The sequence below is a fragment of the Poeciliopsis prolifica genome, unplaced genomic scaffold (genome assembly GCF_027474105.1).
Source record: "Poeciliopsis prolifica strain line A6 unplaced genomic scaffold, Auburn_PproV2 SCAFFOLD044, whole genome shotgun sequence".
Classification (NCBI taxonomy): Eukaryota; Metazoa; Chordata; class Actinopteri; order Cyprinodontiformes; family Poeciliidae; genus Poeciliopsis; species Poeciliopsis prolifica.
In genome coordinates this window covers 2,701,889-2,725,235 of record NW_026562419.1, presented here as the reverse complement: position 1 = coordinate 2,725,235, position 23,347 = coordinate 2,701,889, and the positions used below count along the sequence as shown (strand labels likewise).

The 23,347-nt window shown below is 41.3% G+C and overlaps 1 pseudogene; it reads left to right on the top strand.

Annotated features, from left to right (window-relative positions):
• The first annotated feature begins 289 nt into the window (after window positions 1-289).
• Window positions 290-19,094, top strand: LOC129376604 (neuropeptide Y receptor type 2-like; annotated as a pseudogene).
• The last annotated feature ends 4,253 nt before the right edge of the window (window positions 19,095-23,347 follow it).

Here is a 23,347-nt window from a genome sequence, read left to right as displayed (position 1 = left end):
AGAAACCATCTGCATGCAGAGAGTCGTGTGGTTTGCCTCTCCAGATGCAATGAGCATCAGCGGCAACCGAGTCTTTTCATAAACCAGCCACAAATACAAGCCGAGCTGAACAAATTCTCCCAAGTGCCTCTTGAAAACCATGAGAGTACCCTTCATCAGTAATTACCCCGATCGGAGGATGGGCTGCAAATAGAGCCGTTTACGTCATTTATCTCTCTCCTCCTCCGTCCAGCAGGCGCAGCGAGCTTGCAGTGACATGGAGCTGCTGGCCGGACGCGTGTGACCGGACATGGAGGCTTTGGGTGAAGTCAACGCCACGCAGGAGGAGCTCCACTTCCTGCCCCCGCCTGACAGCGACCCCAACAACCTCGGTTATCATGACTACCCCCAAACATCGGCATCCTGCCCCCGGTGCTGCCGCCGGATTCGAGGGAGTGAATTTTCCAGAAGACCCCATCAGACTGCTGAGCGTTCAGGTAGGGGTCCATTCCCAGAACTGCCCCGACCTTTAATTGGAGCAAAGGAAAGGTCAAAGGTCACATTTCACTTCACATCAGCGTGAATGCGTCTGACAGCTGCTGCTCTGGTTTGTTTGAAGGTGGTGCTGATCTTGGCCTACAGCACCATCATCGGGCTGGGCGTCCTGGGAAACTCGCTGGTCATCTACGTCATCTATCGCTTCAAGACGCTGCGCACCGTCACCAATTCTTCATCGCTAATTTGGCCGTCGGTATGTTCACACACACACACACACACGCACACACACACACACACACACACACCCACACACACACACACACACACACACACACACACACACACACACACACACACACACACACACCACACACACAGTTCACAAAAATTAGCTGCTTGTCAGTCATCGTTTTATTTCTATCTGGATGTAAAAATGATAGAAATACATGAGAGAATCTGGCAGGAAGTGCAGACAGGAGCAGCAGAATGGGGCTCTTAGGGGCAGAATGGGGCTTTTAGGGGCAGAATGGGGTTTTTAGGGGCAGAATGGGGTTTTTAGGGGCAGAATGGGGCTTTAGGGGCAGAATGGGGCTTTTAGGGGCAGAATGGGGTTTTAGGGGCAGAATTGGGTTTTTAGGAGCAGAATGGGTTTTTAGGGGCAGAATGGGGTTTTAGGGGCAGAATGGGGCTTTTAGGGGCAGAATGGGGCTCTTAGGGGCAGAATGGGTTTTTTAGGGGCAGAATGGGTTTTTAGGGGCAGAATGGGGCTTTAGGGGCAGAATGGGGCTTTTAGGGGCAGAATGGGGCTTTTAGGGGCAGAATGGGGCTTTTAGGGGCAGAATGGGGCTCTTAGGGGCAGAATGGGTTTTTTAGGGGCAGAATGGGTTTTTAGGGGCAGAATGGGTTTTTAGGAGCAGAATGGGGCTTTAGGGGTAGAATGGGTTTTTAGGGGTTTTTAGGGCAGAATGGGCTTTTCAGGGGTTTTTAGGAACGGGGTGTCTGTTTTTGTTGGGTTTGATGTAAGGTCATGACAGGCAACTGTGTTAGCATCACAGTTAACAGCTTGTTAAGGTCACGTTTGGTTTAGAGGAATAATTTAGTTGTTGATGGACTGCAGTCAAATTGGTGAATAATCTGCATTAGGAAGCAAAGAAGCTAATAAACTAAAAATGTGATCAACCTGCCAATCATGGCAAGCAGCAGTTTGATGCAAAATGGCTCAAAACGTTACAATCCGATCGGTCAGAGGTCCAATGTTGGGTTAAGTTTATTGCGTTTCTGACTAAAGGTGAGTTTACATGAAGTTGAAGTTTGAAAAGCTTCAGAAAATCTAAAGTTTCTGTTCAAGATGTGAAGATTTTCTTTGATCATTTCTGTTTCTCCCTCTAAGAGTTGAAGCAAAATCCCATCAGATGTGAGTTTTCATGCTGCATGCCTGGAATTGCAGAGACTCTTTCATTTCCTCCTGGGACTAAAGGCCCCATGTTCATTAATTATGTCTACATGCAGTGAGATGCTTTAAAGGAAAACTGATGTAAGTGTGTGTAATGTCTCTGAGCTAATCTAAAACATGTTGGATTTGATTAAGTGGTGGTTTGGTGACAGAAATGTTCGCTCTCTTGTGTTTGAAAGAATGAAACCTTTGAGCCGTTTGACTGACTGATCTGCTGATTTTAAATCAAACTCTGTCAGCAGAGATGAAGCAGATTTCTGCTCTGTTGGTGACAAAGTTTCACTGCAAGCGAAGCTGCATGATGACGCAGTTTGACTTATTTTGTTAACCAAAAACACAAATGAGAGGAAAAGATCTTTCTCTATAAATATGTAAGCCCCACTTTTCTGATTTTGTTGATCAAACAAACTCGATTGCTCATTTTTAATGAACAAAAAAACAACAAACGTAAGACAAAGATAAAAAGTGACTCCCTGTGGTCTTTAAAATGATAATCAGATGCATTTTGTGAGGATAATGAATCATACATTTCAGTGTTTTATCATAGATTAACATGTATCAGGACTCTAATGCTTCCACATATGGTGATGTTTCATGACATTTCCTTTCCCTTTGGGATAAATAAAGTATTTGTGAGTTTGAATTGTATCGTTTGTTGTTTCCAGATCTCTTAGTGTGCAGATGTGGGTCGAGGTTTCTGGACGCGGCTCGGGGAACCGGCAGCTGTCGGTCCGCTGACTCCTGCTGGCAGGAGGAGACCAGTGGTCATTACCTCTGAAACACAGTCTTTGTATTGATTATAATTGCGGTTCGTTTCTCGCTTTGAACTTCAAAGTCGGATCATAATGGCATCAGATCAAATGTGATTAAAGAAAAATCCCCAAAGAAGCGAAGCAGGCGCCAACAAAAGGCGACAGAAATGTGCATTAAATAGATTCTCTGTCGACTGTCCGGCTGCATTCGTTCCCTTAAGGTTAAACCAACAGAAAATGTTTTTATACAGTAAATAGGATTAAAATCTACTTCGCTGGACAGTGTTGGTTGGGGACATGGGTTTAGATTATTGTACGATGCAGGAAATTTCAAGTAATTTGATCTGATTTTCTAATTTAAGAGATAATAGAGAGACACAAAGCGTCATTGTTACAAATGCTGGCTGCGCACTGAGCGCTCAATCTGAGCAAATTGACAGAGAGCTGAGAGGAGGGAAGGACCGTTACAGAAAAAACTCACAACTCAGCGTTGCTGATTTGATTTTCCAGGACAGTTGGTACTGGACCAAACGTAGCGAAAGCTGGTTTGCTGACCGTTCTGCCTCTGTGGTCAGAAAACTGGCCTGACCAGAACATACAGAGGACAGACAACCTGGGCTTTCATTCCCACTCACCAGCCCTTAAAGGGACCAGAGTTGGTTGAACATTTTGGCTTAAATATGTTGTAATTTTCCCATCAACTAAAAAATAGCTGTTTGTGAGACGCCAGAACTCATAACTCCGTCAAAACCGCCTAAACGCTGCAGCTGCCGCAGAGCTGGAAGCTCTTTAGATGTTGCTCTGTGGCAGATCTGCTGCTGACCCGTTGACCTCGTTACAATGTTTCTGATTAATCCATGAGAACGGCACCAAAATGACAGGATGGAGTCAGAAGAGCCCAATAAACCAAGACGATGCTCGATGTGAGTTAATCGGGTCTCAGAGGCAATAATTAGTTTCAGTCTCATCGTTCACATGCAAGTGGTTTTTCACAGAGCCACAGTTTGTATGTTTGATACATTTTGTCAAGAATAGAAACTTTAAGTATTCAGTTTTCCTAAAATCTGAGAAGATCTGAATGTCATCAGCATAGAGGTGAAAAGACGCATCAGAAAAAGTGCCTGATTATTGAGGCCTGGTGTACCACAGGGCTCAAACACTGAGCCCTGTGGTACACCACATGTCAGGCTGTTATCTCACTTCCTGAGTCAGCTGATGCCTCCTTTCATCGTCTGTAATTACTAATAATTGCTGCTTTTAGTCGCTCCACGGTTTTAGGAAAGATTAGTTAATATTGTATTTAGAAGAGAAATTAATTACCGAGTAAGTAATTGTAATTAGTTGTGTAACTATTTCATTTTAAACAAAGTGCCTTCAGATTCAAAGTGATCGGCCTACACTGCCTCCAGCCGAATCCGTGAAAGGGCAGAGGAGTGAAGTCACCAGGCTGAAAACCTTTAAATGTTCAGAAAACGCCACCAGAACCTCAGAACTCAAACACTCTGCGAACCCAGTCATCTGCTTCAGCACGCGGCGGGCGATCTCACCTCAGCTTTATTTATCTGAGCGTGAACCGGCGTGATTTACACATCCCACACCTAATCACACATCGTCTAATCAACCCCATTTCAAGTCTCTAAAGACCAAATGTTTAGGATCGTCTGTAGTCTGACTTCTCTAAAGACGATTCAAACGTGTTTTGAACATTAAACATGACGACAGTTTATAAAATTAGTTTTTGGAGGTGAAACAAATTGATTAGAACCTGCTAAACTAAATCCCAGTACTCAGTAATTAGCACCTAAACTATAAGAGCTGCAAGTCAAAGTATAAATATGCACCAGTAGCATGTAGCACAGATAATGAGTTGTAATGAGGTGCAGAGTAATGCTTTGATTTGTGAGCTTTTAATCAGGAAGATTAATTGTTCATTGCTAACGATGTGATTAGAAATAAGAGAAACTGCAGGAGGAAAGTCAGTGAACAAACCTCCAACAGAGCAGGCAGGAACAGCAACAAGTTTCTGAATGTTGTTCAAGGTTTAAAGCTTTCATTCCACGTTTTCATGCAACAGAAAGATCAGCTGAGATTGTTTCAACCAGCAGAAATCAGGAACTTGAGGGAAACAAAAGAAAAAGGCGGCAGGATTTCTGCGGCTGGACTTGCTGCCTGACCGGCTCCATCTGCACACGGAGCTAATGAGCCGCAGAAACAAATAATCACATTTTATTCCTATCAACTTGTTTCCCAGTGTGAGAGTTTATCTGTGTGTGTGTGTGTGAAATATTTCCATGGCCTGGAGTGTGTTTGTTCTCAGACATGTTAAGGAAATGAGATGCAAAGCAAACCTCCTGCTGGCTGTAACAAATGAAAACAGAGACGATTGTTTGTGTTGTGAGAAACGTCTGGTTGCCAGAGTGTCGCATCAAACTCCTTTTTCACATACATTTAGTGTTTTTTTGTCTTTTTTCAGGAGTTATGGTAAATTAAAGTTGGAACAATGATTCAAAGGATCTGATTTCATTATTTTTTCTCCGTCTTGTGTTGCTGAAGTGTGCGGCTGAAGCGTGCGGCTGAAGCACTGGGCTCATTTTGTGGTGGGTTGTGTTTGGATCCTGGTCTTTGTTCACTTTGATGCTATTAGGTGGAATAGTGAGCAAACTCCAGACAGGAAAGGTCTCAGGATGCGTTCAGGGCAGATCTCAGCTTTTCTTCTCATTATCAGGATCTTTTAAGACGCTTCATCTCAGGTCTCTGCAGTCCGATCCTGCGCCGCTCCCTAAAGGACGACGGTTTTCTGTCTCTGTTGTCTCTGCTGTCCATGCAGAAACTCTTTGACCTGTTGACCTTTTCATCAAGCTCTTTCCTGGTGGCTCCCGATGCGTTAGCTGAACTTCTCTTTGATGATTCAGTTCCTGGTTGGTTGGGTTTCTTCTTCCTGACTTGCAGCAGTATTCTTGTCTTTTTGATGCAAAGTGACTTTGACAGAATGTGTTTTCTTGAAGGAAACTGCGGTTGACAAGAATAATTTCAGGGACCAGCGCCGTTGAAAGTTGCTTTTCTGATTTGTGTTGATATGAACGTCTGGCTTCAACACGGATCTTAAGATGAGATCGCTGAAATGATGCCAGCAGGCCACTTTGGGTTTTGGTTCTGGGTTTCGTTTTCACTGCTTTTTATTGACTTTAAAATTGTTTTTTGTCTGACCGGATGCCACAGGGGACATATTGTCCCTCGGTTCTCCGTCCAGCGACAGAGGTCATCAGGTCGGATCCTGAGATTGAAGGACCTGACCTCGTTAAGACGCTCTGCTGCGTCTTAACGAGGGGAGCAGACGCTCTCGTCCTCCAGATTAAAACACAAAAGCTCAACAAATGTGTTTTGCTCAGTTTCTGGTGCAAATATGTTAGAACTCTAGAAATAAGATAAAACTAACAAGTAACTTTTCAGCAGGATTTATAAAAAAGAAACATTACTCCATATTGTAAGTGCAGAAAAAGAGCATCGTTTTTCCTCACATACTTTACAATCAGTCAATGCAAAAATAAAAACAACAAAAAATATGCAGTTTTACAGACATAAATGCTCAAAATGTGCCATATTTGGGCATTTAGTTGAATTTAGTGATGATAAAACTCCATGAGGCCCAACATTAGTCCTTCATGATCAGAGTCACGTATCACTACTGAAGATAATCTTATGTCCTTTGTCTTCTGTTTAAGTATTAGAGGACGTGGATGAGGCCCTTGGTTCATCCCTGAGGTGTTGCAGCTTTTCTCTCCCCTCAATGATTCATAGGTCAGATTGAGGTTGGTCAGCAGGGAAAACATGCCTCAGTTCATTACCAGATGGTGTGAAAAATGTTTTCACCGTATCAAATGTTTTTGTGGTCGTCATCTTGGTGTCTGTGCCAAGCGGCCTCTTCTTGCAGAAGAAGCTCCTGCAGCAACACGTCGGTGGATTCGCAAGTTGGCAGCTTCTGCCTGAAGGACCGGCGTGCTATTCGCCTTCACTTTGTTCACGTTTCCTCCTGCGCTTTGTCTGATTCATGTGGCATTTCTTCACACATGTTTAATTTCACACAATCCCCAACCTGCGTTTGTTGACAAAAGGCATTTGAGTGGGTTCATCTGCAGGTCGAAGCCCACTCAGGATTATTCCACGTCCAACTTGTCAAATTAAGAAGCTCTTTTTGTTTATTGTGCGTTTTCCGGCCAAGTGGGATTTATGCTACTTTATTCAAAATAGACGGATCCATGTTGACTACAAACAACTCAGCAACGCACTGACCCATTTACAGTTTGGGTTTAATCCGTCTCTGCATGGACTGCATGAAAGCTGCAAGGCAAGGATTCACTAAAGACGAACTTAATCCATGTCCTGTTGATATCTCAGCATATTTGGGAGGATTGTGGCTTTTACAAAAAGCCTCGGGACTTATCGTGATCATCTGGGGACAAAAGCTGACGTTTTTGGAAGGTGTGCATCCCGGTACATGTGCAATAAGTCAGACCAGAGTGAGCGTCAGGCCTGATGTCCTGCTGGGTTCAGATTGGACCCCCATTGGTGGGTTGATGGTTCTTAAAGGGCCGGTTGTGCCAGAATATATTGATCAAAACAATTAAGCCGTTAAGATATCAACAAATGGCTGTTCAATTTTATGACTACAGATTTTGTGGAGCCAATTTAGAAATGACTGTGAGGAATTTTTATGTTTGCGCTAAAGTCTGAATTATGGACTCAATTCTGGACTAGAGCTGCAGCAGCAGTCACTTAAACTGTCGTTTCTTAACAATTTTGAGAAAATTTGCAGTGAAATCTGAAAATATGTGGAGATTTGTTGAGTTTGTGTGAATTTTGCAGAATTGTGAAAAACTGGAGGGACTAATAGATGTGATCTGGAGGGTCACATAACAAGCTGCTGCTTCTGGTTCTGGTTCTGGGGATGAAGATCAGAACCAAACCCTGAGAGAGCTGCAGGTCCAGCAGCAGCAGCAGCAGCAGCAGCAGCAGGAGCAGCAGCAGCAGCAGCAGCAGCAGCAGCAGCAGCAGCAGCAGCAGGTCTTTAAGCTGTTTGATGATTTCTAAGCTAACAGCAGATTTTTAAAATATATTCTTTCAAAAGAAATGTAATGGTGGAGAACCGGGTTGTGTAGAACCGGGTTGTGTAGAACCGGGTTGTGTAGACCGGGTTGTGTAGAATCGGGTTGTGTAGAATCAGGTTGTGTAGAACCGGGTTGTGTAGAACCGGGTTGTGTAGAATCGGGTTGTGTAGAACCGGGTTGTGTAGAACCTTTTATCGCCTCGTATGGTTGACATTATTTAGTGATCTTGCAGCCGAATGCTTTCTGTGTTTCTGTGTCTCCACATGATGTTTTTGGTCTCATTCCAGCTGATTTGCAGAAAACTGTGATTTGACTTCTTTAAACATTGTTGCTTCCAGCTGCTTTAAACCGAGACATGAGACGAACGGCTTGTCATGTTAGGTTTGTGTCTCCGTCCCCCTCGTCCCCCTCGTCCCGTCCCGCTGCGTGACGCAGTATTTCCCCATGTCTGCGCTACGCGTGCTGCTCTCTCTCCCCGTCAGTCAGGAAACCGGAACATCATCTTTTCTGGCCGAATGAACAAGCTGTAATGGAGAAGAAGAGGCAGATGTCCATTTTGTACTTTTTCAGCACTTGCATAATGAGAAGAGGCAACAATGCTGCTGAGAGGAACACAATGTGAAGGAGGCCGAGAGCCTTTTGTGCCAGACAGACCCAGTTTCAGAACAGAACCGTCCCAGAAGTGGAGCTGCAGGGTTGAGTTTGAAATGGAAATGAGTCCAGCGTTGTTAAGTGAAGCTGAATGAATGATGCCTTTTTATCTGGTATCACAAGGCTGAGGCATTAAGACAAAAACTGACACTTTCTGCCTTTTATTTCTCTTCTGACGACTGAATAGGAAGGAGGGAAACGGAGACGTTTGAAAAGCAGCAGCAGAGGGAACATCTGAAAGAATGAGGAGAGAAATATGACTCTGAAAGTCAATAACTGCTTATAGTCTGGAATAATCTGAAGCTCTACAGGTCCACAGAAAACCGTTAACTCAGCAGAAATCACCACCAGTTTTTGTAAAAAGACTGAAAACTCTGGAAATGTGAGTTTGAATGACGTGGAGGAAGCGTCTGACCCTTCAGAGAATGAACTGTTTTTTTTTAACAGATGCACGTTTGAAAAGTTTAACCTGAAACTTGAATCCACAGGTTTGAATATTTGTGTTTATCTATGCGGTGAATATTTAGCTTCCAGATGAAGGAGGCAGATGAATCCCAGCAGCTGGTTTCTGGTGATTCAGTCATTCAATCTGCTTTTCCTTCAAACGAGGATGAACTTCTGCAGTGAATTTATTCAGTCCTGCAGGTGCAGCCAGTTATGATGGAGGATGAACTAGACTCATTTAGTTTCAGGTAGATGAGAAACTTCCTGTGTCGCCTGCTGGGAGTTTGATTTGAGCTCTGCTTGTATTTTTGAGGTTTTCGTGTTTATTTGGTGGCAGCTTGGTTTCCTTTTGAAATGCTGCCGTTTGATGTTGCTGGTTCTGTTTTGCAGGTTTCGGCTCCTGCAGTCCCAAATATTCATCTGATTTGTTTGTTTAGTTGCAGCTTCTGGATAAATTGACATGAAAAGAGTCTCTTCTTGCCGTCCTGTGTGGAAGCAAAGTGGTCTGATTTAAGACACAACTTGATTTGTTGTTGCTACTGACAGTTTCTGGACGTTCAGGATGAAGCTAAAGGAACAAGATGCTCCTTCAGATCTCCTTTTATTTGAGAGAGTCTTGTTTTTTCTTTTCTGCTGAAGGTTTAATAAGGAACATGAAACAGAGAGAAAAATGTTTCATGTATTCAAACATCAGAAGTTCAGGAAGTTTTCTGCCTTCCTTATTTTCTTTAAATCAGTAAAAGTTTTGCATTTAAAATGAATTTCTGCTGCTGCTTCCTCCTGTCCTATAATGCAAAAACTAAAAACAATCACATGCATTTGTTGGGACATTATTTAAATAATATTCAGCAATATGTATTTCCATCTGATGTTGCATTAATTTTTGCAAAGCTCTTGTGACTCCTGCGGTAGTTTTTGGTAGTTTGGTGACTCCTGGGAAGGTTTCTTGTTTTCTTTGTAGATAAAAGCTCTCAGTTTTGGTCATTTCAGTCCAAATCTTTGGAAATTGTTGTGTAACTTTTTCCATCCTGATAAAAAATGTTTCTATCCGTCTCCTTTGTGATTTTTAACATTGCATTTATGAGGTAGAACTGAAACATGATGCATATGTGATGTTTTCATCTGCAGTCAGGTCAGTTTGAGACATAAGTGAGTCAAAACATGCAAAACCAGAAGACATAAATCTACATGTGTTTCTTCCAGAAGGTGTTTTTGTTATCAGGTTGTTGTTTCCTCCTCATCCTGGTTTGTCTTTTCTAATTTCTTCCTTTCTCTCCTCCTGCTGTTTCCATCGCTCTTCACCCCGAGGCGCCACATTAAAGCAAAAGAGCTGGACTCGGCGCGACGCTTCGGTTCTGGTCTAATCCGCCCCGGCAGAACGCGCTTATTGAAAACTCAGTCATCTGAAGTCCTTGTGTTCTGCAGGCTTTGACCGCGACCCGCCTTGTGGTTTCACTGGACCTTCTGAACCGCAGAGTCAGATTCTCGTCAGGTTCGTTTGCAGCTGCTGTTAATGTCAACCTGAGGAGAGAGAAGAGTCTGAACACAGTCTGTGTTTCTATGTGCCTTTAAATGCTGAATTTACTGAAGACCAGACTTCAGATGCTTCAGTTTAGATTTTAGATTTTGCACAAGATGCATTTTTCTCATATTCTGCACATCAGTTCCTCTCTACTCTGGTTTATTATCTTTGTTTTGCCAAAAGCATTTTAAATCAAATCTCTGCTTACGCTGCAGAAGACACACAAGCTTCTCTTCTTCTTATTACCTGACTAAAACATATCCTGCCTTCGTCGGCTCGGGTCATCAAAACTCTTATCATTTTTTTGTAGAATTTATTTCGTTTATTCATTTGATTATTATTTGGAAATTTACTTGACATTTACTAAATGTTTTTAAATCCTGGAGTTTCCATTCATCTCGTTATTTGGATTGTTACTCAATGTATTTCGTTATGTAATTAAATACATTGTAATGCATTAATTATTTAAAACAATGTTTTTTTTCTTTCATGCAAAAGTTCCAACCCAAATTTGTGTATTTGTGTTTTTCATCAACCCGTGAAAACAGTGTTGGACGATTCAGGTTCATTTTGGCCTCAGCAGTTGATCTGCAGTTGTTCAGTGAAGATATTAGAGCCTAAACTTGCATCTCGGTGCGAAACGAGACGCAGCAAACAGACATTTACCACTTTAAAAGCTTCTCATGAATGAAGCGGTAAAACTTTGCAACCATCTGATGTTTAATAACCTGAAAAACAGAAAAATGAAACAATTTCCGTGTTGCTCTCAGATTGAAAATGTTTATTTTGACTTTTGATCAAAATGTGATCAATTGCAATGAATTAATTACAGATCCTGCAATTAACTGCATTACTACAAAGTCCAGTCTCACTGTGTCCAATACTGGACAGAGACAGATGGACAGGATGGACTTCAGATACCGTCTCAGCTGCTGGTCTCACAGCAGGACTGATTTAGACTCAGATGAGTTTCTGTCTTGTTCACGTTTGTCGTCCAGCAAATCTTTTTGCTTCCCAGTGTTGGGATTATTTTAAAACAGGATTATTTTCATGGCTTAAAAAATAACAAGAACAGGATCTGGACTGGGCTGCTCCATCCTGTCACTGGCGCTGAGGTAAAGTTTGCATCCTGTCCATTGAGTCCTGGTCGGACTGTTGGTCTGGGCTGGACATGATGTTTGCAGAGGTCATGTGACCTGCTGGGCAGATGGTGTCACGGTTCCCGGACTCTGAGGCTCGGTTCTGCCGCTGCGCCGTCCTCAGCTGACTCAACAATAATCTGTGGATAAGAGCAGGCCTGAAGGAGCGTCAGAATAAATAAAGATCAGGGGGTCGTAATTTAGGATTTAAAAGCACAACAGACAAATTAAACCTGACGGGGAATAAAACCATCAGCTTAAAGGATTTGGCTCTTTTAACGTTGCCTGTTTGAAAGTAACATGGAGCTGCTTTATTTGGGTCCGTTTCAGTTATTTTCCTGTGCAAACATTTAAAGTTAGGCTGCGACATCCTGTATTTACATTGAGATGAAAAATGTTGCTTCATCCGACTCACAGCTGCCTTTCTGCAGCTTCTTTCTCCTCATGGAGGCTCATCAATCGTTAATGAGCGTTTCTATTCATCTAAAAAACCATTTTGCGTCTCGGATATAAACGCTTGAGAAACGATTCGTTGGGCTTGTTGAGCTGTGTTGCCTCCCCCTCCGTCTCCTTGTTAGCAGGATGGATGCCGTCTGCGTGACGTTCAGAGCCATCATCCTCGATCAGCTGAAACGATCGGACTGATTAATTATCCGTCATGAAGGGAAAGATGCGAATCGCAGAGAGGCCTGGTGGAGGATTGATGCTCGGCGACTTCTGCTGCTCATTCAGAGAACATCAACTGGAGGACGTTTGAAAGCTTTGTAAACTATTTAGAGATGCCTTTTTATCTGAAGCAGAATTAGACTAGTGGTTGTTAGTCGGTGTGTTTGTCCGCTGAGCTTCGCTCGGCTCGTTGCAGCAAACAAGAGATCAGATCAGATCAAACATCCTGTAATATTCCAAAGTGGAAACATTTGTTTTTGTTCAGTCTGTTTACCAACTGGGTCAACAGAACTGAACACAGCAGCAGATCCACAACAGACCGACTGAAAGAGAAAACAATCAAGACGCCATGTTGGCCTAGTCAAAGTCCAGCTGGTTCTGTGGTGTTTTTGACCTGTGTGTTCTGGTCCTGCAGCCGACCTGCTGGTCAACACGCTGTGCCTCCCCTTCACGCTGGTCTACACGCTGCAGGGGGAGTGGCGGTTCGGCAGCACGCTCTGCTTCCTGCTGCCGTACGCCCAGGTCCTCGCCGTGCACGTCTCCACCGTGACGCTCAACGTCATCGCCCTGGACCGCCACAGGTGGGTGGAGCCTAACGCATCAGGCCGCCAGACGTCGTCATCTGTTTGGTTCATTCTTTAAGCCTTTCTGTTTGATTCAGAGCTGAAAACCTCGTCAGGTTCAATAAAGCTGCTGATTGATTTTTGATCAATGATCTTTTTACAAATAAATTCGCCTTCGTCTCGCAGAGCAGATGATTGGAATAAAAAACACTTTTTGGCTTTTTGACCTCATGATGTTTGCAGTTTGTTTTGTAGAAAACAAAAAGAAACATTTTTAAAAATCTAGGAATAACTTTATTAAAATCGGATCTGACTGACAAACATACATTTATTTTCAAGATTTTACTTTTAATAATAATCGTTTTCTTAAAGTTATTTTTCATTTTAAAAATATAAAAGGATTTTAATAGAAGTGAAAAATAAATATTTTGAGTTTTTCCTGGACGAGCACTTCCTGGTTTCCTGGTTCCTTCGTCTGATTGGCTGAATGTTGATCACTATATTAAATTATTCAGAACAGCAGGAAACATATTTTACTCACTTTGACTTAAAAACAAGACCTGACTGTCATAATTTAAATTTGTTCGGCCTCCTGGAGGATTTCAGGCCACAGGATTTGCATCCAGAATTAAATTTTATTCCTGGAAAGGATTAAAGTTTAAACACTGTTATATTACATTCAGTTCATTGAGATTCTCAGGAGTGTCATGATGAGTTTCATCTCTTTCTACCAGCTGGGGAGAAATCTGGAGTTTCTGCTTCTGAGTCAAGCCTTATTAATATTATTATTATAATTATTATTATTATAATTATTATTATTATTATCATCATCATTACTATTATTATTATTATTATTATTATTATTATTATTATTATTATTATTATTATTATTATTATTACTATTTTTTTATTATTATTATTATTATTATTATTATTATCATTATATTATTATTACTATTATTTTTATTATTATTATTATTATCATCATCATCATCATCATCATCATCATCATCATCATTATTATTATTATTATTATTATCATTTGTGTTTTGTTTTTCCATGCATTTCTTCCTTTCATCTCTACTTTCCCCTTATTTGATTTATTAATTTTTATTTTTTCTGTAATTCCAGTTCAGTGTTTTGAACATAACCGCAAATAAAAGTTTTAATCAGCATGTAGAAAATGGAAAATCAACAAACAATGGCAGTAAATAAAATCCATTAGGATTTATAACATCATATTCTGTTAAATGCTCTTAAATTCCTTCAGGTTTTTGCAGTTTTCAGTTCTGCTCAATAAAATGGCGTTCCTCAAGGGTTCAGTCTCAGACCCATTACATTTCTAATGTTTTTAAATCTCAGTGAATAAAACAGTTAACATGCATCGATTTAAAACACAAGTTCTCATAATTTGCTTTTCCAGGAAATTAAAAATTAACTGAATTATTTGTATTCTGAGTATATTTTTGTTTTAGATTTTACTTTCTTCATTTGGCAGAATTGCCTTATAAGAGGCATAATTTAACTTAATTAAGTTGTTTTTGCTTCATTTAACACAAAGTTTGGTTTTATTGGACTGAGATCAGGAAAATAAAAACATCCTAGTTTATTTAATTTGAGCCTCTATTTAATGTTGCTGCTTGTTTGGAAGAAAAATGCCTTTAATTGAATAAAATGAATCGGTTTAGTTGACTTTGTTTGCTGCAGAAAACCTAAAAATGCTGCTGCTGCTTAAAGGCCCGTTAAGTTTCTCTGATTCTTAATCCAAACCTTTGTTGAATGCTTTGCGTTCAGAATGATTTAAAGGAGTTCCCTGCTGTTGGGAAATGAAAGCCTATCTTTTAAACCACGATGTCCAACACCGGCTCCAACCAACCCGACTCGTTTCTGTTCAACACTTTCCAGCTCCGGAGGCCGGAGGAAACTTTTAATCTCACCTTTGCACAGGTTAGACTCTGGCCTCTGCTCAGGTGTTCTCGCGCTTTCGTGCTTCTGCTTTGGCTCTAGAGGGAGCGACGGCAGCTTTTAATCCACAGCAAACAGATGGCGGCCAGAAGACCGCAGAGGTGCACTTGGCTGACGAACGTTACATTCGCTGAATACAAATAAAAAGGAGGAGGAAAAGAGCGAGCGGTGGAGACGATAACGTCTCCGGCTGCTAATCTTTATGCTCACTGGAGGAAACAACTGAAAGTCAGTTTGTCTGTTTCACCTCCAAAATAAGAAGCATCCAGACACGACTACTGCAGAGTTCATGCTCTGATTTCATTGCCTTTAGATCCAACAGTTGAATCATTTCATAACTTTGGAGATTCTGCAGCATTTTCACTAAAAGTCAATTATTTGAATTTCTTTCTTAGACAGAAACCCAGTTCCTCCATTATTATTATTATTATTATTATTATCATCATCATCATCGTCACAGTTCTGATTACAGACACTCTCAGTGATTGCCGGTTGGAGACATCCTCAAAGGAAGCGGATCCAAGTGGAAAACCATCTGGACCGACCCATCTATATAATCTGCATCAGAGGAAGGCCTCAGGCTCCCTCTGACTTTCTGAATTGAGGCTGTTTATCAGGCAGATCGATGAGTTTTCTCAGGGTTTCATCAGGCGTTGATCCTCCATCGTCATGTCGGCCTCAGTCCACCTGCTGCACCTGAACCAGGTGACATAAGAACCTGCTGCTGGGCTCCTGGTGCCTCCCAAACTACCGACACAGAAAGAAAAAATGTTTTGTTTTCTCACTTTGCAGGAAAACAAACTTACATTTTTTTTTACTAATGTAAGTGAGAATTGATAAATTAATTCATCCATTAAAAGGTACAAAGACACCAAAACCAACCAGTTGAAGGTGAAAGCTTTTTCCTGTGCAGTGGAGGGTATTTCTGCTAACGCGCTAATAGCTAATAGCTAATAGCTAATAGCAAAGCTAATTTTTCATTTAGGTCGTTGCCCTGGTTACGGTTCGGGTCGTTGCCCTGGTTACGGTTCGGGTCGTTGCCCTGGTTACGGTTCGGGTCGTTGCCCTGGTTACGGTTCGGGTCGTTGCCCTGGTTACGGTTCGGGTCGTTGCCCTGGTTACGGTTCGGGTCGTTGCCCTGGTTACGGTTCGGGTCCCAGAACCGGTGATTATTCGTTGCATGTTTCTCCCACAACGTCTCACTGACCTTTTGACATTTTTATACAATGTCAATAAAAATGTTTATTAAAAATGCCAGAAGGTATTTGAGTGTTTTTTTTTCTTCTGCTGTTCATGTTTACATCAGCTCCGTGTTTTTCCACTAACCGGTTCGGCCCATTTCTGGACTTCCTGTCGGCTCTGCGGGTCACGATTTCAGCTCTAAGTGGAACTGAGTTGCATTAAAGTCCTTCATTAGCTTTTCACCTGCACCTGTTCATCTGCTCTTTATTTATGCACCACAGTGCAAACCTCTCAGTGAATAACTTGGCTTTTCTAATGAGCTGCAGCTGGAATCACAACATCTGCAGCTCTGGCTCAATACGGTGACATAGTCATATTTTATCATAGTTAAGCTTCATTAGTTTTCCTAAGTTGGTGATAATTGGAGAATAAAGATCAGGATCTGAGTTTAACTGGTTTCGGAAAACTTTAAATTTAGAGGTTAAATTACCTTTTAATGAGTGAAATGATATTGATGCAATGAGAAGCTTCTCATTTATTGGCCATCGACGTTAGAAGACATTCAATAGTCGTGGAAGAAATGTTAGTTTGTTTATGAAGGGTCAAAATATTAGCAGAGAAAACATCTAAGATTTCACAAAGCACTGAAATCGGGTTGAGAACTGAGCAAAATAAATAACAACTTATGTTTTGTTTCCATGTCCTTCACATCATCTGAAACCTTTGAATCCATATCTTTATATTCAGACGATGGTTCTGTTTGCTCCATCGTCTGACATCTTCTGGTCTTCGTTGTGCTGCAAAGAAAACCAGAGCAGTGATTCTGCAGCCGGTTCTGACTGAAGCTGGTGGCTCTGCCCTGGATTATCAAACCGCTGGGATGCATTATAAATAACAAGCTGCTCCCACAGAGACATCAGATGAATAATCCATCCTGCTTTTGTTGCTCCTCTGGCAGGCTGCAGGTTAAGTGGCAACATTACAAGGGTGGAGCGCGTTCCTGCCGCTTGTTCATGAAATTCCTATCAGCTGCAGCATCCATTATTAATCTGAGGCCATCATTAGTGTCAGTGTGTGTTTTCCAAGCTGGACTCAGCTGTGTGTGTGTGTGTGTGTGTGTGTGTGTGTGTGTGTGTGTGTGTGTGTGTGTGTGTGTGTGTGTGTGTGTGTGTGTGTGTGTGTGTGTGTGTTTCAGGTGCATCGTGTACCACCTGGAGACCAGGATGAGGAAGGATGTGTGCTTCGGGGTGATCGCGCTGACCTGGGTGCTGAGCGCCGTCCTGGCCAGCCCCATGGCCATCTTCAGAGAGTACGGCTCGTTTGTGCTGGACCCGGGCCACACGCTGCAGGTACCACCACATCAGGAGCCTCCACTCTGGAGAAGCCCGAGAAAAGACTCACCGAGCGACTGACCAGAACATTTGATATTTAAACATCACATCATCAGAACAAAACTTAAGATCAAAAATATAATATCACGCAAAAGAACATTTTTCCAAATCAGTTTCTTACAATAAAAAACTTAAGAAACTTTAACAAAAACAGAAATTTAACTTAAATAAGAGAAGAAATACTTTAGAATAAAATGAGAAAAAAAAGGTACAGAGAAGTAAAAATACTCCTAAAAGTACTTCTTTTTTTCAAAATGTAAGTTACAGTGATTCCCCTCTCGCTCTCTCTCTCTCACACACACACACACACACACACACACACACACACACACACACACACACACACACACACACACACACACACACTGAAGCAGCAGACATTTCCCCTCAACCTGTGCTTTCATCCTTTTCTTCCTCCTCTCCTGACTTTTCTCCTCCCAGTTTCTTCTCCTCTCCCAGCTGCTGCTGCCTCCTTCGCTCTCGCTTTTATCTTTTTTACCGCAGATTTCTGCACTTAGTGTAATTCCTCCACCTGGATGCTGCAGAGCTTCACTTTTTCACGTTTTCCTTTCATCTTCCTGAGAAAAAGAAGCGCTCTGTGTCACTTTCCTCATGAAAGTGTGAAATATTTAACGATCGTCGCTGCTGTGCAGAGCAGCTTGATTAGAATAAACTAGGAACGAAAGATTACGAATCATTTTTATTGTTTTTATCAAGCCTTCATTTCTGCATGTCCTGCTGCCAAACAGATGGACGTTCATGCAGTCTTTGGTTTTCATCTGCAGTTATTAACACTTTTTGAGGGTCTTTATGCTTTTAATACTCAGTTATTTGTCAAAATGTCTCAGCTGGTTTTTCTTTAACCAAAGTGATAAAGATCAGGGACACAAGTCTTTAAAAATGATCTTTTTTAACATTGTTTACAACAAGCAGAGAAAATTTCACCAAAGATTTTAAAAATCCAAAACGTCCAAATGATCTGTGGTCCAGCTTCTCCAGACTTTCCTGCAGATTTTCGCAGTTTTCCTGTAAACCTTCTGAACCAAACTTGTGGTTCTGTTTCCTCAGTTCTGTCGGGAGAAGTGGCCCGGTAAAGGGACGGACGGAACGCTCTACAGCATCTCCATGCTGATCCTGCAGTACTTCCTGCCGCTGTCCATCATCTCCTTCGCCTACGCCCGCATCTGGTCCAAGCTGCGCGGCCACGTCAGCCCGGCGGAGAGCGGCGTCAACAGCAGCGCCAGCTCCGAGCGCCACCGCCGCCGCCGCAAAACCACCAAGATGCTGGTGACCATGGTGGTGGTGTTCGCCGTCTGCTGGCTGCCCATCCACGCCTTCCAGCTGGCCACCGACATCGACAGCTCCGTGCTGGACATGCGCGACTACCGCCTGCTCTACACCATCTTCCACGTCATCGCCATGTGCTCCACCTTCGCCAACCCGCTGCTGTACGGCTGGATGAACCGCAACTACCGCGCCGCCTTCCTCGCCGTCTTCAAGTGTCGCAGAGACCGCGGCGGCCGGCTGGACAGCATCCACCCCGTCGGCGGAGGGGCGGCCGGCGCGGCGAGGGCGAAGAAGATCGTCCTGGAGACGCAAGACCCGGTCTCCACGCACCTGAACGCCACCGACGTGTGACGACCGCTCACCGGAAGACGCAACGGACGGAGATGATGGAGGGATTAAAAGTTTCTATCGTCTGGAAATAGAGGAGGACATGAAATGATGGAGGACCAGAGAGACAGAAGAGCAGCAACTGAAGCAGCGTCTCTGAGGACGTGATGGAGGAGGATGAAGAGGAGGAGGAGGAGGAGGAGGAGGAGGAGGAGGAGAGGAGGAGGAGGAGGAGGAGGAGGAGGAGGAGGAGGAGGAGGAGGAGGAGGAGGAGGAGGAGGAGGAGGAGGAAGAGGCCTCGTTTGGGGCGTCGGTTCAAGTCAAATTCATCTCCATCTGACATGTTGATGAGTGAAACAGTTCAGCTTGGTGATGCATCCTGGGAACAGGCTGAACTCTGACCTCTGCATGCGAAGCATTCATTTAACCTCGAGTGGCTTATTGAAGTCCTGCAGCGATGAGGCTGCTTCCCGCCGCAGGAGAAACACGCGGTCTGTGCGTCTGATACGTGAAAGCTGGTCGAGAGGGAAGGGTTTTGTTTTTTAGAAACAAAATGTTTGTGTGATTAAGAAAAACCTGTTAAAACTAAAACGAGCTGGAAATGATCCCTGCTTTCTGCCAACATATGAATGTTCAGCCAGACTTACGCTTTCATAGCAACTTCATTATTTTTGATAAAATGTTTTGCTAATTTCTGCTGTAAATTTGTGATTCTGTCCGGCTTGCTGAAGAAACGTGAGCGCCGGAGTGTTTCTGATTATTTCCAGTTTTTGAAGACGTTGGTGTTTAATGCAGAGCTGATTCATATGCAGGCCGACCCGGTAAACGATACCGGGTCACCGGCAGCCTGATGACGGACAGGAAGGAAACTTCATTGATCCTGCAGGATCGTTTCTGTTGCAGAGGAACAGCATTTAGTTTTTTTCCTCAACAGATCCAGATGGTTGGACAATATTGCCCTCCTGTGTTTCCTGTGTTTCCTGCAGCTTATTGATATTTTTCCAGTTGCATCGATCAAGAATTTCTGATTTTTAACATTTCAAAATAATATCCTATCAGTTTTTTATTTATTCCAAAGCATTATTAATGTCAGGATGTCAGACATCTTAAAACAGATGAGTTTTTTTTTTCCTGCAGCTTTGAAAAATTCAGAAACGTCCCTTTAAAAGAGCAGCAGGCCCACAGCATTACACATCCTCCACCCTGCTGAGCACTGAGACTCAAATCCAATGACGAGTTTTTTGCAAATATTTCACCAGTTAAAGTTTCTAGCTTGGCAGAAATTATGCCCACAAGATCAAGTAAAATAAATTATTTCAGAAAATGACACAAAAATGTAAATAATTTCCCAAGCAAACATTTTATTAAACAATAGCAAAGATATTTTCCTCAATCCAGGTTCTTGACCATCATTATATCTACAAGCCCAAATAAATTGTTGCAAAAAATAAAATCAAATATGAATAAAAACACTTAATATCAAGATTGATGACTATGAAAAAGAGCCGGCTAAATATTAACCAATGTGACTTTGGTTCCTTTGTTCAGACGTCAGACGGACTTTGATCCGACCTGCTGAGTGATGATGATGATGTCTCCTTATTGATCTTCATCATTGCTTTGCACAGAAACAAAGCTCCCTGCATGAGTTTAATTTCTAAATGGCGCTCGCTCCATTGTTCAAAATGTAATTAAAAAAGGGATTTAATTATGAGTTGAAACATTAATTGCTTCATTCATCATGGATGGATGAAAGAATAAAAACATGAAGGAGTGAAGTCAGAAGATGAACCAACCAGAAACAGAAAAGGGGAACAAAAAAACTGAAACGCCTGATTTTCCTGAACTCATCGTTTCATTTTCACTCCGTTTAGTTTTAGAAATTATTCTAAAGAGTTTTCTAGGCTGAAATAATTACATTTTACCACAAAGTGCTTAAGTTTCAAATTTACCTTTAAAAAATAAAATACCATTACATTTTTTTATTTAATAGAAGAAAAATGTTTTAAATTTTTTGCTCATCTTTAGTTTCTAGAGCTTTTGATGTTGCAACATTACAACTTTTTAATAATATTTTGTTTTTATTGAATCTTTTAAAGCACAATTTCACAAAAAAGGAGGAAACCTTGTGGGTGCATAAATATTTACTATAATATATATATATAAAAACATATTTCTAAAGCCTACCAAAGCATTTATTTATACTCTCAAAAACACAAACAATAATGTTTCCCAGATCTAAACTACCTTTAAAAAAAATAAAAAAAATTCATCAACCATTTATAGAAATAATTATGTTTGGATATTTTGTTTAATTTGTCCCAATTGTCGCCAAAATGTCAAAAGTTAAAAAACGCAACAACTATAACTTGACGATATTTTCCTGTTAATGATAAAAACAATTTTTTAGGTATTTTTAGTTTTTTTAACTGCATGGCTGTGAAGCTTCACACGGCAACCAACAAGTTGAAATAAAAACATTTCAAACAGGAATCCAAACTGCACACACTGACTGCATTTACATCTTTCCAGAGTTATTGATACCATCATCAGACAAATATGGTAGAAAGTACTAAAAATAACAATCTTTTATTGTATTCTGATAACAGATAGAATAAAAACCTTCATCTCCAGCAGACATTTAGTGTTGAAACTCAACAGAAATGAACTTTTATCTGATGAATGTTCACATTGGGGTTATATGAAATATTTAAATTAAAGGTTTCAATCCTGAAATCTTGATGGTTAAATCTGGTTAAAAGTTTTCCTGCTGTGTCTGTAAGCAGCAGGATTTGGTCAGAAACCTCTAATCTGCATTTATGTTTACATTTTTACAATTTACTGAAGGTAAAAATCCTTTTATCCTTTCAGCGATTCCAGTTAGAAAACAGTGAAACTGACCTGATGCAGGTTATTGGGTCCATAACAGGTTTAACTATGTTTTCTTCTTCTTTTGTGCTTTTTGTATAAAAAACATTTACGGTGGCTCAGAAGGGTCAAGAAAATGCAACAGAAGAGACGCTAAAACAAAAGTTGTGCATCAACATGGTGCTGACTTTGGCAGCTGTTGTTTCATTGTGGCTTTTGGATTTTGTTGGCCCTTCTGGGCCACCGTAAATAATGCAGAACATTTAATTATTGTAGTTTTATTTCACGTTGCTCTAATAAACATCCTCTCCTTTTTGTTCCTCCTTCTTTTGGATCAGCGTGACGGACTGGAAGTCAAACTCTTCGAATTAGTTTTTATTCCTGTTTTTGCAGTGAAACGCTTCGTCTTGTCTCTGCAGATGTGAAATATTCTGAGGTTTGTGGCAGGATGACCACAGATGCTGCTTGACCTTCTACCAGCTGTGAATGTAAACCACTTTGTAACATGGCTGTAATGTTGTAGAGTTCATTATTGTAAAGTTGTTGTAAATATGAACTGTGTGAGCGACTGTAATCAAGCACAACCTGTTGGCCTTTACTTGTGTCCAACAACAGATGTACTATTGTCCAGCACATCTTCGTCTCCTGGCTCTTTCTTTCTTACTGGCTTCTATTCACATTTTCTGGTGTTATTGATTCATATCACACCTTCCAACACATAAAAACAAAAAGTAAAATGAATAAAAAGCAGATATTTCACCAGAGTCCTGAAGGATGCTGGATCTGATTAAAATATGCAGTTTTTATTGATCTTATGGATCAATAAAAAATATTAAAACTTTTCTAAAACACTTTGTTTCATAATTCTTGAGCTGTAATCATCAAAAAAGGCTTGAAATATTAATAAATGAGTTTTGCTTCCTGAAAATTGTAACAAAAACTGATGATCTTGACCTTAGAAAGACTTTAAAGCATTAAAAGTTTAAATCCATTTTTTATACATAGATTCCAGAGGGAACCTTTGTATTTACATGTTTCTGGTACGACGGTAAACCTGACGCACAAGTAAGATCCACTAGCTGCGTTTCTTGGCACACTGGGGGTTAATTTCTGCTTCGATCTGATTGGACACTTTGAAAGATTATTATTGTGTTCAATGATATTCAAATATTCTCTGTTCTTTTACTTCTTGACCCATCGTTAAAATCTAATATAATAACTCGACCTTCACACAAATCCTTCCACTTTTCACTTTCTGCCAAAAGCTGAAAAGTGCGGCAGGACGTGGCTTCATTCATCATAAAGTCTCTATTCTGTATAAAAATCATTCATCGAGGTGGAAAATGTTTAATTAAAATTCATCTAAAGGACACTTTCTTGAATGACTTGGGAGTTTAAAGGTGATTACCCATAATGCACTGCTGCTTTTAGGGCTCTCTGTAAATACACACGGATCAAAAAGTTCAAACTCATCTGTTGTTTTAGTTTCTGGTATTTTCCTCAAACTTTCGTTCTTCAAGAAAAACATGAAGCATAAATGTTTTATTCACAAAGT